The sequence below is a fragment of the Aedes albopictus genome, chromosome 2 (genome assembly GCF_035046485.1).
Source record: "Aedes albopictus strain Foshan chromosome 2, AalbF5, whole genome shotgun sequence".
NCBI lineage: Eukaryota > Metazoa > Arthropoda > Insecta > Diptera > Culicidae > Aedes > Aedes albopictus.
Genome location: NC_085137.1, coordinates 268,190,289 through 268,206,676, shown reverse-complemented (window position 1 = coordinate 268,206,676; position 16,388 = coordinate 268,190,289). Strand labels below are relative to the sequence as shown.

General features: G+C 40.0%; 1 protein-coding gene across 1 annotated transcript in view; it reads right to left on the bottom strand.

The window, feature by feature from the left end:
• Positions 1-13,436: 13,436 nt before the first annotated feature.
• Positions 13,437-16,388, bottom strand: part of LOC109416672 (transmembrane and coiled-coil domains protein 2) — a 510,917-nt gene continuing 507,965 nt past the window's right edge. Inside the window, exon 12 of the transcript XR_009998194.1 lies at positions 13,437-13,578. The gene's annotated coding sequence lies outside the window, so the exon portion shown is untranslated. The remainder of the gene's footprint in view (positions 13,579-16,388) is intronic.

Genomic DNA, 16,388 nt, shown 5'->3' with positions numbered 1-16,388 from the left:
CAAAATTCATGCAATGGCAGGCAAAGAAAGCCCTCCAATTAATAACTGTGGAAGTGCTCAAAGAACACTAAGTTGGAGAGAGGCAGGCCAAGTTCCAGTGAGAACGTAGAGCCATACAGAAGAAGAAGAACCCTTTTGCTCATAAGTTCCATGGTGGAGCAGATTTTTGAATTCTCGTTGACGACGATTTCCCCAAAACTGTTTCATGAAAAGCATTTTGAAGAGATCCCAACTAACAAATTTGTAAGAATACATCCGATACCAAGTCTTAGGTGATCCAGACAAGCAATCATATACCATGGTGATCATCCAGCTATCAGTGGCTCCAGCATTTTGGACACGTGAATATTTTTCAAACCGTTCCAAAAATTCCGCTGCTGTGAAAAAGTCACTGTTTGAAGTAAATCACGGCTTTTGAATGTTATTGGTCATAAACGTGCAACTGGTACATGTATATTCTATCTCCCTTTTTGTTCTAGGCGTGGTACAGAATCCAGTGTGACTGTGGATGGCTGAGGTAGCTGCATTGACTGTTGCGAACAAACACTGCTATTGTTTGCACCATCGGCATCCTCCTCGGGTGTTGTCTGTTGGAGCAGTTCGACACTGAAGATATTCTTGACTATAGCTTCTAACTTTATAACAATCCGCTCAAGCCGACATAACCGTTGCTTAAGATCAATAACTTTCTGGTCCATTTTCGATTAACTTCGGTGGGAAGTAGAGGTGGGCAAAACGGCTCACTACAGTGATCGGATCCGAACCGGATCCCTCACATTAGTGAACCGGATCTTTTGAGCAGATCAGCGGCTCAGTTATGGATAATGACCAAGCTTCAACGAACCAAATATTTAGGATTGTAGGATTGCTTGCTTCCAGTTTACTCTCTCAAACACAGCAAGCGACACTCATTCTCTTGTTATAACATACCCGCATTACTCCCAGAGCCAGCACTACACAACATACTGGATACTGCGGAAGAACCGAACGAAAGAAGTTAATAATAATGTGTCAGTTCGTGTTCGGGTTGTTCGGATCAGCTCTGTCCGGGCCGCCGGTACTGCTCTCCCGCTAGAGCTGAGAGCGAGAGATCGTGTGCGTTGTTTGCGGCTCAAAAGCCAGGGTGAGAGAACTGGACCTGGACCACTGCTGTTGGTTGTGTGCTGGGCGCGAAAAAAACATATGTCGTAGAGCTGTGATTTGGAAATGAACCAGAGCGAAACAAAGAGAACCAACCGGTTCTTTTAGGCTCTTTCTCACGGAACCATGTAAACAAGTGACCCGGTTCTCTCTGTAAAAGATCCACGGCTCACTCACTCACTCTACTGATACGAATCTTTTGAACGGGTCCGGATCTGATTGCCCATCTCTAGTGGGAAGTATATCCCGGTTGAGCCCCCAGATGTAACGAAACGGTCTCGGTATGAAATAAGAAGCACTTTGAACTGACGTTTTTAACTGATTTATTAACAGATTGGAGTGTACAATTAAGCGGTGACCGATCTATTCACGGTTCAAACCAACACTGAAAATGACAAACAATGATCGCTTGACAATATCCCAAGCTCTCAGGTGAACCGTTACAGTAGTTATGATACTTATAGAGACACTTTCTTGCAAAATTTGATGAACTTTGATCAATTGGTTTGTAAACTACTAGTGTTGATAAGGGGGAGCGTTAGTGAAAATCTTTCGTATTTTTTATGTGCGATGTTTGCCTATTCATTACTTTTGAATTTCTCTGCCAATTTTCATGAAATTTTCACAGAAGGTAGTTGATTATGTGTTTATTAAGCCTGCAAAATTGGATGATTTTTGATATAGTACTTTCGATAGTACAATCGAAACAATAAAGGGTGCTGACTAATTGCTGTCTGAGGGGCTAAAATCACGATCAGTCCCAATACATGTTTCGACTATAAATTGTTGATAGTGCATCGATTTTTTTGAAATTTTGCCCATGCAACAAATGTAGATTGAGAGGTTTGTGTTCAAAATTTTAGCCATTTCCTTTGCCAAATTCAAAAGTTACAGTGCTGACAAAAAAAACTAGGGGCAGTACAAATTTCAATGGCACACATTCTACTCTTTCATTGCTACAACAAAAAGTATTGCACCGATTCTCATAAAATTTTGTAGGTGAAATGAACATATCTTAAGATGTTATTAGGTTAAATTTGAGCAATTTTAATCTATATATTGCAGAGTTACAGCTGTATTTCTTTGTCCCGATTATTGCGGATACAGGCTTTATTCTAAGGTTTTCTTAGCTGTCAAAACTGGCCGAGCGGTCATTATTTTTTCCCCGTGAGAAATTCTGAAAACAAATCCCTTACTTAACTTACCGGTCAGGCTAAGGCTGGGGTGGCCTCTGCTGTACATAGTAGCCGCCTCCATTTCACTCGGTCCATGGCTGTTTGTCTCCAGTTCTGCACTCTGCCTAGGGTCCGCAGATCGTCCTCCACTTGGTCGACCCACCCAGCTCGCTGCGCTCCACGTCTTCTTGTACCGGTCGGATGACTCTCGAGAACCATTTTAGTCGGGTTGCTATCCGACATCCTGATGACGTGACCCGCCCACCGTAGCCTCCGGATTTTCGCGGTATGGACGATGGCTGGTTCTCCCAGCAGCTGATGCAGCTCGTGGTTCATTCGCCTTCTCCAAGTCCCGTCTTCCATCTGCACTCCGCCGTAGATGGTACGCAACACCTTCCGTTCGAAAACTTCAAGGGCGCGTTGGTCCTCTGCACGTAGGGTCTATGTTTCGTGCCCATAGAGGACGACCGGTCTAATCAACGTTTTGTAGATGGTTAACTTCGTGTTACGGCGAACTTTATTCGATCGTAGAGTTCTGCGGAGTCCAAAGTAGGCACGATTTCCTGCCACAATGCGCCTCTGAATTTCTCTGCTGGTGTCGTTGTCGTCGGTCACCAGTGAGCCCAAGTACACGAATTCTTCAACCGCCTCGATTTCATCATCGTCGATATGAATTCGGGGTGGCGGGCGCGGTGATTCCTCCCTGGAGCCCTTTGCCATCATGTACTTTGTCTTCGACACATTAACGACTAATCCGATTCGCCTGGCTTCACTCTTTAGTCGGATGTACGTTTCCGCCATCGTCTCAAATTTACGAGCAATAATATCAATATCATCGGCGAAACCAAGCAGCTGAACGGACTTTGTGAGAATCGTCCCACTCGTGTTTATCCCCGCTCTTCTTATTACACTCTCCAAAGAAATGTTGAACAGCAAGCACGAAAGACCATCACCTTGCCGTAACCCTCTGCGAGATTCGAAGGGACTCGAGAGTGTCCCTGATACTCGAACTACGCACATCACTCGATCCATCGTCGCCTTGATCAACCGTATCAGTTTATCCGGGAATCCGTATTCGTGCATAATCTGCCATAGCTGTTCTCGATCGATTGTATCATACGCCGATTTGAAATCGATGAACAAGTGATGTGTGGGCACGTTGTATTCGCGGCATTTCTGCAACACCTGGCGAATGGCGAACATCTGGTCCGTTGTAGCGCGTTCACTCATAAATCCAGCCTGATATTGCCCCACGAACTCTCTTGCAATCGGTGATAGACGGCGGCATAAAATTTGAGAGAGTATCTTATAGGCAGCGCTCAGTAGTGTGATCGCGCGGTAGTTCCCGCAATCCAACTTGTCGCCCTTTTTGCAGATGGGACACACGATACCTTCCATCCATTCCTCCGGTAATACTTCCTCCTCCCAAATCTTGGTAATGACCCAGTGTAGTGCTCTCACCAGTGCTTCTCCACCGTATTTTAGAAGCTCGCTTGGTAGTTGATCTGCTCCAGCGGCTTTGTTGTTTTTCAACCGGCCAACCTCCTCCTCAATCTCTTGAAGGTCAGGGGCCGGGAGTCTTTCGTCCTGTGGACATACTCCTAGATCTGTTACCACGCCGCCTTCAGTACTTGCAACGTCGCCATTTAGGTGCTCATCGTAATGCTACCGCCACCTCTCGACCACCTCACGCTCGCTCGTGAGAATATTCCCGTGATTATCTCGGCACATGTCGGCTTGTGGCACAAAGCCTCTGCGCGAGCGGTTCAGCTTCTCGTAGAACTTTCGTGTATCCTTAGCGCGGTACAGCTCTTCCATCGCTTCGCGATCTCGTTCTTCCTGCTGGCGCTTCTTCATCCGAAAGACTGAGTTCTGCCTGTTCCGCGCCTGTTTGTAACGTGCCACATTCGCTCTCGTACGGTGTTGCAGCATTCTCGCCCATGCTGCATTCTTCTCGTTTTTCAACTGTTCACATTCGCCGTCGTACCAGTCGTTTCTGTGATTCGGAGTCGCGAAGCCTAGTGCTGTAGCCGAGGTACTACCTATGGCGGATCGTATGTCGCTCCAGCCATCTTCAAGTGTAGCTGCGCCAAGCTGCTCTTCCGTTGGTAGGGCCACTGCTAACTGCTGCGCGTAGTCTTGAGCCACTTCTACGTTACGAAGTTGCTCGATGTTGAGCCGCGGCGTTCGACTTCGACGCGTGGTGATAACTAAAGACACTATATGCAAAGACACGAAATGTTCCAATTGGAATTTCAAATTTGCTGTCAATGTCATTCCAATCGAGCAGGAGACCTGTCAAACGCGCTTTAAAAGCATTACTGATTACTCGACAGCATCATTGTCATGACAATCATCATCAACAGCAACAATCATCAGATTTCGTGTCTTTAGCATACAGTGTCTTTAGTCTTTAGCGAAAGTTTTGAGCGCATGCATACAGCGACTAAGTAGTGATCCGAATCTATATTCGCACTGCGGTATGTGCGGACGTTGGTTATATCTGAGAAGAATTTACCGTCGATTAGAACGTGGTCGATTTGGTTTTCTGTTTGATGGTCGGGTGATCTCCAGGTGGCTTTGTGGATATCTTTGCGGGGGAAGAAGGTGCTTCGGACTACCATACCACGGGAGGCTGCAAAGTTTACGCATCGCTGGCCGTTATCATTCGATACGGCGTGCAGGCTGTTTCGCCCGATTACCGGTCTGTACATTTCCTCCCTTCCTACCTGCGCGTTCATGTCGTCGACAACGATTTTCACGTCACTCGGCGAGCAACCATCGTATGTTTGCTGTAACTGCGCGTAGAACGCTTCTTTCTCGTCATCGGGTCTCCCTTCGTGTGGGCAGTGGACGTTGATGATGCTGTAGTTGAAGAAACGGCCCTTAACTCTCAACATGCACATCCTTGCGTTGATCGGCTGCCACCCGATCACACGTTGTCGCATCTTGCCCAACACTATAAATCCTGTTCCCAGTTCATTGGTGGTGCCACGGCTTTGGTGAAGGTAGCCGCTCGATGCCCGCTTTTCCACACTTTCTGTCCAGTCCAACAAAGTTCCTGCAACGCCACGATGTCGAAGTTGCGGGGATGTAGTTCGTCGTAGATTATCCTGTCACATCCTGCGAAACCTAGTGACTTGCAATTCCATGTTCCAAGTTTCCAATCGTAGTCCTTATTTCGTCGCGTGGGTCTTTGCCGATTGTATCGAGTCGTATTTTCTCCTATGTTATTCGCAATGGGGATTTTTACGGGTGGCTTATTGGGCCTACGCCAACACTCCTGTCTCGCCGGAGGGCCATCGTGCCAGTTCTGTTTATCGTCCCAACCAACACTGGGACGATCATGCTGATGGGGCTACCACCTTGGATCTAGCTGGGCGTGGTGCAGCGTTTCTTACTCAGCCGCTGGATGCCAGAACAGACGCTGTTTGAGCCGCACCTCCTTGGTGAACAGACGCTCGGATCGTACCTCCTCAATCTAGCTGAAGTCAGAAGGACAACAGTGCCCAGGCTGCACTACCAGCTAAGCACACAACTCTTAGCTGGCGGTCTTTGTCATCGCTTGACCCGTGGAAGCATGAGGTAGGAACTTGTGAGGACCAGAGCTTTATTGGACGCTCTCCTTATCGACTCACCGTTTTGCAGCCCACATTGCAAGAACAAATCCCCCGCCTCCTCAAATTTCTTTAAAATTTCGCTTCCTCTGCTTTTTTCCACAAACGTCATGCTCAACCTTACAATATATAAAAAAATCAGAGGGGTGTTGTACAAGACACAACCGCATGACGTAAACTACGTAAAGCAATTTGTTATGAACGACAAATGACTACTATGCAATTTCTTTTGATCAATAATAGAATTTGTATTGGCTAATAGTCTGAAAATCGTTTAATTTTAACAAGGTAAATTCTGCAAGATTCTGATGGATTCTGGGGACTTGTGTTGGAAATATTTAGAACAAAGTTTGAAGCATAAGCAAAGCCTGAAGAAATTCCTTTATAACTATACACTGTGACTGTACACGCAAGAAGGAAGCGTACTCGACAAATTCGGTGACAAATTCGGTGATAAGGCAAGCTGTTGCATTTAATTTAGGAGTAGGTTTCAAAATTCGGCGGTTTTGACACTTATGTGACCAGCGTCACTTTGTCAAAAAATTTGCCGTATACTTTTTCTGAAAACTGCTGATGAAGCCCTCAAAAGGGCTGTTTGAACCAGAATTTGTTCAAAATATTGCACGTGTGATCAATAATTTCGTTGTTCTGGCAGCAAATGTCAGAACAGCGACGATGATAGGCTTTGTAAGAATAATTGGTTTGACAGTCTCAATTTTAAAACATTTGTTATGATGAAAAGGAATGCAATAGTGCAATGGGCGTACTAGAGAAATGTTGCCTTTTCTGCGACAAGATGCGGTTTGATTTCCACAGAGTGCTTTTGATGTAGTTGGTTTCAAATTCTTGGCGGTAGCAACTTTCTCGGAAAATTCACCGCAACCTCTTTCAGAAAATTGTTGGCCCTCTAAGGAACTGTTCGAACCAACTTTACAGAAAATTGAACTCCTATGCGACAAAAATGGTTGAATTTCCGCGCCGTACTTTTGATGCAGTTGATTTTAAATTCTCGGTGGTTTCGATACTTTCACAATGCACACCAAATCCTTTCGAATAATTATCTCATTAAACATTTACAAATCGATAGGTACACGGTGTGTTGAAACAGGATTATTATCGCACTTTCATGAACCTCAAATATTTTTTCGTTATAAGTTAGCCTTAGCAGTATATATTAAGATTCTGGAGGTTAAAAAATCTTTCATCGGGGAAAATTAAAATAAATTCGATTTTAGTAGTTTTCCACTTTTTTCATATAATTACGGTATTACTCAAATCTAATGAACCTAAATTCCGCTAGAAAAAGTCCCCTTTCTAATGATGAATTTGAAACCATTTAGAGAGAAACAAATGCAAAAGTCTTTACGAGTTTAAATTTGTACGGCGTACGTTTCGTGTGTCCAGCCCACAACAGTCTGCCGAAAATCTTAAATTTTTAAGTCTACATTCCTTCCATTTGTCTGGCACATAGATATTTGCAATGGAGGTTAACAAATACTTCCCATAAGTGCAACCCCTACATTTGAGGAAGCGCCATACACCTGTGACTGTGACATTCCATTTGCAGCACATACCCTTCATGTGCTAATTTGACTGAAATGGCGGGTATTAATTGCACATACTTTGCATCTAATACCACATCCACATGGATATTTGTAAAAAGTGTGAGTCGACTATACTGAATGTGCGTAACTTATTTGTAAAGGTTCTGCCTCTAATCTGTTGAAGACTTTCGTCCATACAAAATCTTAAAATTTTCAAAGACTTATCTCCTTGTTACTTATAAATTGATACCTTTAGGGTTGAGTGGGCTCTAGAGTCTCAAATAACAAAAAAACATTCAAAAATGATAATTCAACATTCGGTTTAAAATAAGGTACACCGGGGCAAGTTGAAACGGGTGTAATGAGATGAAACAGCGGGTTAACGTGATATTATCTAAGCAATTTGAATTTCATTACATATTTTTTAATCAAACAATCATTTGATCAAGGATAATTATACAAATGGTATTAAAATCTTTTTCAAAACATCACAAGTTTTTAATTAAGAATTTACTTTACCGAATGAAACGCATGCTTAATATATGTCAATGTGAATGACATCTGATAGTATAAGCCTTAAATATATTGGAAACATATCAATTTGCAAGTAATACGATGCATTTCAATAATAGTAGTCTCGTGTAGTGATTTTTTTTTCTATGTTCGTAGTTTTACTTTATAAGACACTTTGGTCTTGATAAAAACTTCATGCATTTTAATGGTTTCAATGTTAGACTGCATAAAATAAAATCAGGCCAAACATTTCAATAGGTCCTATCTGCATTTGAGAGGCTCTCTTTGTTCACTTTCTTTTTCAATTATTGCAATGTTGCAATGTTGTCAATTATTGCAATTATTGCAATGTTGTACACTTTTCAACTATTTTTGCAGTACAAATCAAAAGACAATTGTTTTGACCATCGTTAAATGCAAGGAGACAATCATAATACAAATAAACAGCTGAGATATTAACGAAAGAGAGGGAAACCGAAGAGAGCCTCTCTTCTGCAGATAGGACCTTTAGACATGTTTGGCCTGAAATTTCTTTTTCCAAAGTAAAATTCCTTCTTTTTTGCAAAGTGAGTTTGGCAACAGATTTAGTATGGAGAGAAGTGTCACTTGTCCTTGCAGAGCGTGATAAAAACGAAATAAAAAGGAAGAGTGATTAAAACGACTAGTCATAAAACTGAAAAACCACTGCACTGTACTTACAAAGTGGAAACTATTCATTAGAATTGAAGAATTAAAAAGTCACCCGTACACTCGATACCTTCCAACCATCTTCTATGCAATCAAAATCTATTCAATGATTCCGAAATGAAGCATAAAATAAGTAATAAAATTTCTCAAAAAGTTGTATTGAAACCTCAAATTGCGTCAATCTTGCCTCCCTTTTCCCAGAACTGACAACGGTGACATTTCCAGAACATTGATGTCTTTTTAATCTTGTTCTACATTGTCAATTTTTATTTTATCTGTAAATTTTGTTAAATTTGTTCTCAGCATAAACAACAATGAACATATTCATGATGAACATATCTAAAACTAAGTTAAAAGAAGACAGAGCCCAGGTTCTTCATCATCATATCTAAAACTGTTTCAATCAAACATTGATTGATTTCACAATAAAAAAAGTGATTACAAATGCTTACCTTAAAGTATGTGTATCAAGGGCGTGTGCCGAAAGAATAATTAAAAGCTATTCTCTAAGGACTGATTTCTTCACCTCGGATTAACCGGTAAACCAGGCTTACCCATATAGTAAAACCTGGTTTAACGCTTTAGTCAGGGTGAAGAAATCGGCCCTATGTGTCCAACATGCGAACAAAAGTATTCATAGGATAAATTTTCACTTTTTAGTGAAACATCGAGCCATGCATAAAAGTTCTTATTATATTCGAAGAGCTAACAGTATTTCTGCTAAACAAGCTCAAAACAATTAAATTTACAGTTACCATGAATGTAAAAAAAAATACGGGTGATTAAGTCACCATGCAATCGAATCATCTTTCGTGGCCGTTAGTTCGTCGTTTAGGTGTATCGTTACGTGGTGTGGCATGCAAAATATGTGCAACTAATACCCGTAATTTGTTTTCCTCCATTACAAATATCTATGTACCAGACATATGGAAGGAATGTAGACTTTTATGATTTATGACTTTCGGCAGACTGTAGTGGGCTGGACACACGAAACGTACGCCGTACAAATTTAAACTCGTTGTGAAGACTTTTGCATTCGTTTCTCTTTAAATGGTTTCATATTTATTATTAGAAAAGGGACTTTTCTTGCGGAGTTTAGGTTCATCAGATTAGCGTAATACCATAATTATATGAGAAAAGTGGTAAACTACTAAAATCGAATTTATTTTAATTTTCCCCGATGAAAGATTTTTTAACCTCCAGAATCTTAATATATACTGCGAAGGCTAACTTATAACGAAAAAATATTTTAGGTTCATGAAAGTGCGATAATAATCCTGTTTCAACACACCGTGAGGTATGATTCAGCACAATTATAATGTTAAACAAATAATTTCTAAAAATCATGCAAATTTTTCGGCAAAATGGTTAAGATTTACGAACATTGCGAAGACTTACACACATTGAAATATGGCAACACTGAGTAATACATTTCATCAAAATGAAACTTTCTTCATCATCTGAGAAGAAGAAAACGTTTTCCGAATTGCCAATCAAATAGCACAGTTTTCGCAAATTTGAGTCGAATGCCTCATGGTTGCGATGGAGCGCTATTCAATTTTCACACAGCGCTTATAGTGATTGACACTTGTGTCCTTCCTCTTAAGAAAGTTATTTTTTCACTCCTGTGGGACATTTTCGTAGCCCTTACAAGGGCTATTTCAATTTACTTGCAGTATTACTGCAAGCGCGTTCCAGCGGTGTAATTTGGTTAATTCCAATGTTGGCTTGTGCTGGCCGGACGCCTGATGAAGCTAGAATGAAGAAAATTTTCGCAGAGATGATCCAGTGTGAACTGGTTGGCGGCCCCACTGGTACCGCGCAAGGCGATGCGAAGACGACTGGCAGCAGTCGACGACCACCGCGCACGGCTAGCCAAAACATACTGAAGGGGGAAGCTAACGGAGAAACTGGCTGGCAGTCCTCCGATGCGTTCCCCTCGAGGTGTCACGAAAGAATGATGGAAGATGAGAAGAAGACAATAACTTATATACTACAGTGATAGACATTCGTTTAGCCGAGGCTAAAAAATTTTCAAAAAAGTGTCAGGAAACTCAAACAAAAGATTTTATGATAAAACTTTTTTATCGTAGTGATAGTATATCTAGTACTTTTTTATAAAAATGTGATACATCACACTTACATATACACTGAAACAAAAACGAGGGTAAAAACCCTTAAAATGTCATTTTTTGCCTAGACATTCGTTTAGCCGAATTGTACATTTTTTAGAATTCCATAATAAAAAACTATCAAATTTCGAAAAATATCCAACAAAGTCATTTTGTATGGAGATCTGCATTATAGATTGACTTGTAAATCGTGGATTAGATCGTTTTTGGAAGTGTTGCCATATTAATTTTGCATGCATCTCATATAAATATGTCATAATATTGTAAATGTTTCCAAATTGAGATTTTATGTAGTTATTTTTATCGGAAGTGTTTCAAAAGAATACAATGAAAGTTTCATGACCAAAACAGGTTGTAAATTTACGAAAAACAATGTTTTTAGCAGAAAAAAATAACGCAAACTATCAAAAAATCACGTATTTAAGTATTGTTTTGATGAAATATGATGATTTCACTTGCATAAATCACAGCGTTTACTACTATTACGTCTTCTAATAGCTCTCAATATCTTCTAGACTGTATTCTGGCTGAAATAACATACATTGGACGGCTCATATTTCGAGAAATGGCACCGAAAGTATTCAAATTTCTAGCATGAACTACTTGTTTCCTAATTTAGACATTTTTTTTCAAATAAATTATGTTAAAAATGAATGTGGTTCACAACTAAGACTCATTTATAATATATTTCTTCACATTGAATGAAATAAGCCAATTGTTTGACCATATCTTGCATTTTTGTATGAGCATCTGCTTTTGAATAAACAGGGTACAAACAATCTGACACTTCTTGCAGTTCTTTCACTTTGCAGTCTTCTAACTCATTTAGTAATGCTAGTATCTAACAGATATACTCCACAGGCATCAGGGCACGTCTTTATTTCAATGCAGAACTATTTATTTTAGCTTTTATCAATCCGATTTTAAAGTTTAACCAACAAAAAACCAATATACTCTATTTTTTCATGACATTTTATGCAATAATTTGAACATTTCTAACAATAATTCTGTGCCATATTTTCGAAACTGCTAATCTAGCTTAAGTTTGAGTGTTTACTGAAATAATTTTTCTTAAATAAATTTGTTTATCGTCGCTTCTCCTTATCGGGACATTTTTTACATTATTTCTCTGAATTTCATAAAAAAAATAAACTTTTAAGGTCAATTATCTTGCTAACACGTCATAAACTAAATGCCTTGGAATATATCCTGGAAACATACTCAAGAAATTGCAAAAAATCTATTGTGAACCAATTTTTCATTTATCTCGGCTAAACGAATGTCTAGGCAAAAAACGACATTTGATGGGTTTTTACCCTCGGTTTTGTTTCAGTGTATATGTAAGTTTAATGTATCACATTTTTATAGAACAGTACTAGATATACTGTCACTACGATAAAAAAGTTTTATCATAAAATCTTTTGTATGAGTTTCCTGACACTTTTTTTGGTCTCGGCTAAACGAATGTCTATCACTGTAGGCGACAAAACCCAAAAAATGTGCTCGCACGTGATAGGCTGAATAAAATTAAAACATGGGCTCACTATTTCCAAATATTCAATAGTTTACTGTTGAAAATCAATAGTTATCAATTGTTCATTCAACGCGTAGATAAATTTCCGACCTATCTGTGCAAAAATTTTAAAAATCTGTCGTGAAACGGCTGAGTTATTAGCGCTCAAAACCTATCGTTTTTTCGTGACGGTCGCAAAATTTTAGTTTTTCATTTTACACCCAGTGCCGTGGTACAGTACCGTACCTTAGCCTTAGACGTAGTTTACGTCAAAACCTTGATAGAGACGGTCGGTTGTAGCGATGATGGATGAAGAAGGGCAACGTTGATGTTGCGGCTTTTTTTTTATGATGCACAAGACTGCCGGGGCCCGTGGCGCAGTGGCTATATGTTGGCTTCATAAGCGGATGGTCATGGGTTCGATCCGTTCGGCACTTCGTCAGTTGCTCTTTCCCCCCAGAGCGGCTGGCACTTGACCCTCTTCTAAGCTCCTATAGTTCTAACGGACCCGGATAATTGGATATCGGCGAACGGCAACCTATAATGGATGACCCCCAATCGGACTAGAAAAGAAACAACAGTCACACATCATTTCATCATCGTGCTCATCATTCTACCAAGGACAGGGTAGAAAAGTGAAAGCAGCACAAAGGCAAACCAGCTCAATATAGTAGAATAAGAATATAATAGAATACATTTAGGCGTTGTACAAAGTGTAAGTGCAGCCGCCAATTGGAAACGCTCACGTAGTGTCCTAGTGGACAAAAGAGCTGTAAAATAGGTTAAGTGGTTAAGAATAAAAAAAAAATGCACAAGACTGCTCACGAGTAAAGAAGTGCGAGTATTTTCGGACCCCTGTTGTTCACGAGTGGTTTGATTTACGTTTGTGTCGGCTCAGCTGTAATCTTCACCATTTGCCATGTCTGCTTGTAGTTTATCGTTGCTCGAATTGGCCTGAGCGGTACAAATGCTTAATTAAAGATCGGAGACAGAAATACAAATCAAAGTATGTATATAAATATGTATGAATAAAAAAAAACAAATTGTTCATAAATAATTACAAACCTAACAACATGGCATGTGATATTATGATATATTAAATAATAAATTCAAAATTTAATGCCAAGCATTTATTTGAACAGTATTGAATTTATCATTAAATCAATTGTATTAAAAAATACATTCCTGAGATCTGACCACTGTCTGAAGACAAATACTACAGATATGATGCACATAATTGTTGTCAAAACTCGTATCCTGAAAAAAAAAAACACATTGAAACATTATACTTTTCGCTAAACAATTTCAGTGAAAACCTAAAATAAGACTGTAAACTATTAATTAGGGATGACTTGAATAAACGCAGTGGCGTAGCCAGAAGTTGTCTCTGGGAGGGGTTTTCAGCAGTCATGATACCTTTTTTGATTTGACATTTACATTTTGTGAGCAGTAAGGAGCAATTGTATTCGTAGTTTAAAAATAGCGGCGCAGCCGAAAATTTTTTTCGTTGCAAAGTGCTTTATACTGAAAATGTGTTCCAGTGGCTCTGGGGGAGCGGGTGATTTTACCCTACAGCGCCCCCCCCGCCTGTGGCTACGCCAGTAAATAAACGTCACTTGTATATTTTCCATTGAAGTAACAAGACGTATTTCATTGAACTCTACATTGGCAACGAGAGTTGAAACAAACCGCGCTACCTGCTAAAGGCTGCTGTCATCGTGTAGTCGAATGCCACCGGAAATAGAAGATATAAAATCGACATCTGATCAGACGGAGTGGAGCCGACGAGAATTCACCTACATATGTTCAAGCAAAGAAAGAGGAAGGCAGTATGTAAACTAAACGATAGGCCGGACACACTAGGAAAGGGCGGAGACGAACCGCGGTACTTGCTGAAGGCTGGTGTCATCGTATAGTCGGATGCTACCGGAAATAAAAGATATAAAATCTAAGCCGAAAGAGAGATGAGTTTGTGAAATTTCACAAACTCATCTCTCTTTCGGCTTAGATTTTATATCTTGTGTTCACGGTGCGGCTTCGGAGTCAGTTACTTGTTCTGTGGCTTAGTTGGTTAAAGCGCCGGTCTAGCGAATACGGAGTCGTGGGTTCAAATCCCACCAGAACGCGGTTTTTTCACAAATTTCATCTCTCAATTTGTCGAATGTAGTCGCGGTACACGTACTTGATCGGTCGCGCAAGTTGTGAGCTCGTGGAATAAATCGCGATGTATTAGTGAAGAAGTGAATTTGTGTGTATAACTTGTGTTTTACCGAATAGTCACAATTGATATTATCGTAAAAAAATGTTTTAAGATGTGTTTGGCTCTCAAAATGTGAACAGCGATTTTTTTTTTCCGGAAACTTTTTCCACAGAGATACAGACGTAACTTAGAGTGGCTTTAACTTCAAATCCATACAAATTCCTGTTCCAAACGATCAGGAGACCTGTCAAAATGGGAACATGACGCCACTCTCCCTTCCAGTCACTCTAACGTAACTCTTAGAACAAATTTCATTGAAAAACATCGTCATCATAACATAACCGCCCAATGGGGTTACGTACAAAAGGCTGAATCACATAAGGCTGAATGATCAAAAGGCTGAAACACATGAGGCTGAATGATCAAAAGGCTGAAAGCATCAAAAGGCTGAAAGACATCAAAAGGCTGAAAGATATCAACATGTTGTAAAGTTTTGAAAGTTGTAGAGAATCGAATGAAATGACATTTTGGACATTTATGGCTAATCTATTGGTCTTTGATAAACATTTTACTCGACTTGAAAATGATCATAGAAAACAAAAGAATCTTTGCGCGAAAGTACATTTGGTCAAACGGTCATTTGGTCAAAACCCATTTTACGGAAGAGGAAGCATATGACATTCAATCGATTTGACTATTCATCGAATGGACATCTGGTCACGTGAGCTAACTCTAACCGATGAAAAGACATTCAAGTGGAACATAATCTTATGGATTTCGGTATCATAATGTCTATGTTATTGTACTTTCTTCAGTATCATATCGGCCAATACCCCGCTAATACTAAACTATTTTAGCTCAAATTGACAAAGGATTTCGCCAACAATTTATTTCCACTCGTTTGAAGTATTATGTGTGTCAACTCGGAAACTAGATTAAATGAGTCTTAGATGTAAACAATTGTTCGGTTGATTCGGGTAATAAGCGGTAGTTGAAGCAAAAACTATTGTACCTAACTGTTGCTAAAAAATGTTTGAACTTTGTTCAGTTCTAAATTTATAACGCGTGCGAGCTCTAAATTGAAAACTAGCGAAATCCGCGAAACTAAAATGGCCATACCTCCACCATGTTTCCACAGATTTCAAACATTTTGAGCTCATTAGATTCAGCAATTCTTCTGCTATTGGAACCATATCTGAGCGTACCAGTCCGGTCAACATGGGTTTTGGAAAATCCGGATTTCCAATCATATGATTTAATACAATACAGTAACGGAGTTATTGGCATGAATTATCGAAAATCATAAAATTGCCTAAACCAATAGAGTCTGATCGTCGGCCCATCAGTTAGCCATTCCTGATTATGTTTCTCAAGAAACTCCGGGTGACTAAACAGGTTTATTAGCATCACATATCGACAGAAACTATTTCCCCCAATGTTGTGCGCATAAGAATTCAGAACCGAATAGCAGCACTGCAGTGTGAATGCGTTCAATTTGCATTGAAGTTCATACTCGGCACACTGCGTTCAAATATGTATATTTGAACATGCAAATTGAACGCGGCATGAACTGGATAGGACTGAACCAGTAGCATGCTGACTAACATGTTACCCTGGTATCTGTGATACTAAAATGGTCATATTTGCGCCATTTCACCCTTCTATTTTGGCAATCTTTTGGGCTAATTCAATCTCAATGAGTGAACAAGTCTCTAAATCTTAATTCCTGGAGCTGTATTTCAATATCCGAAACCACAATGTACCAAAGGATCTATGATAAACTTCCCTGTGAAACATGTAGATGCGGCACAAGCTTCTAGTCCTAGGAAAGAAGACACATAGGATTTAATGATAAAGATAAGCGTAT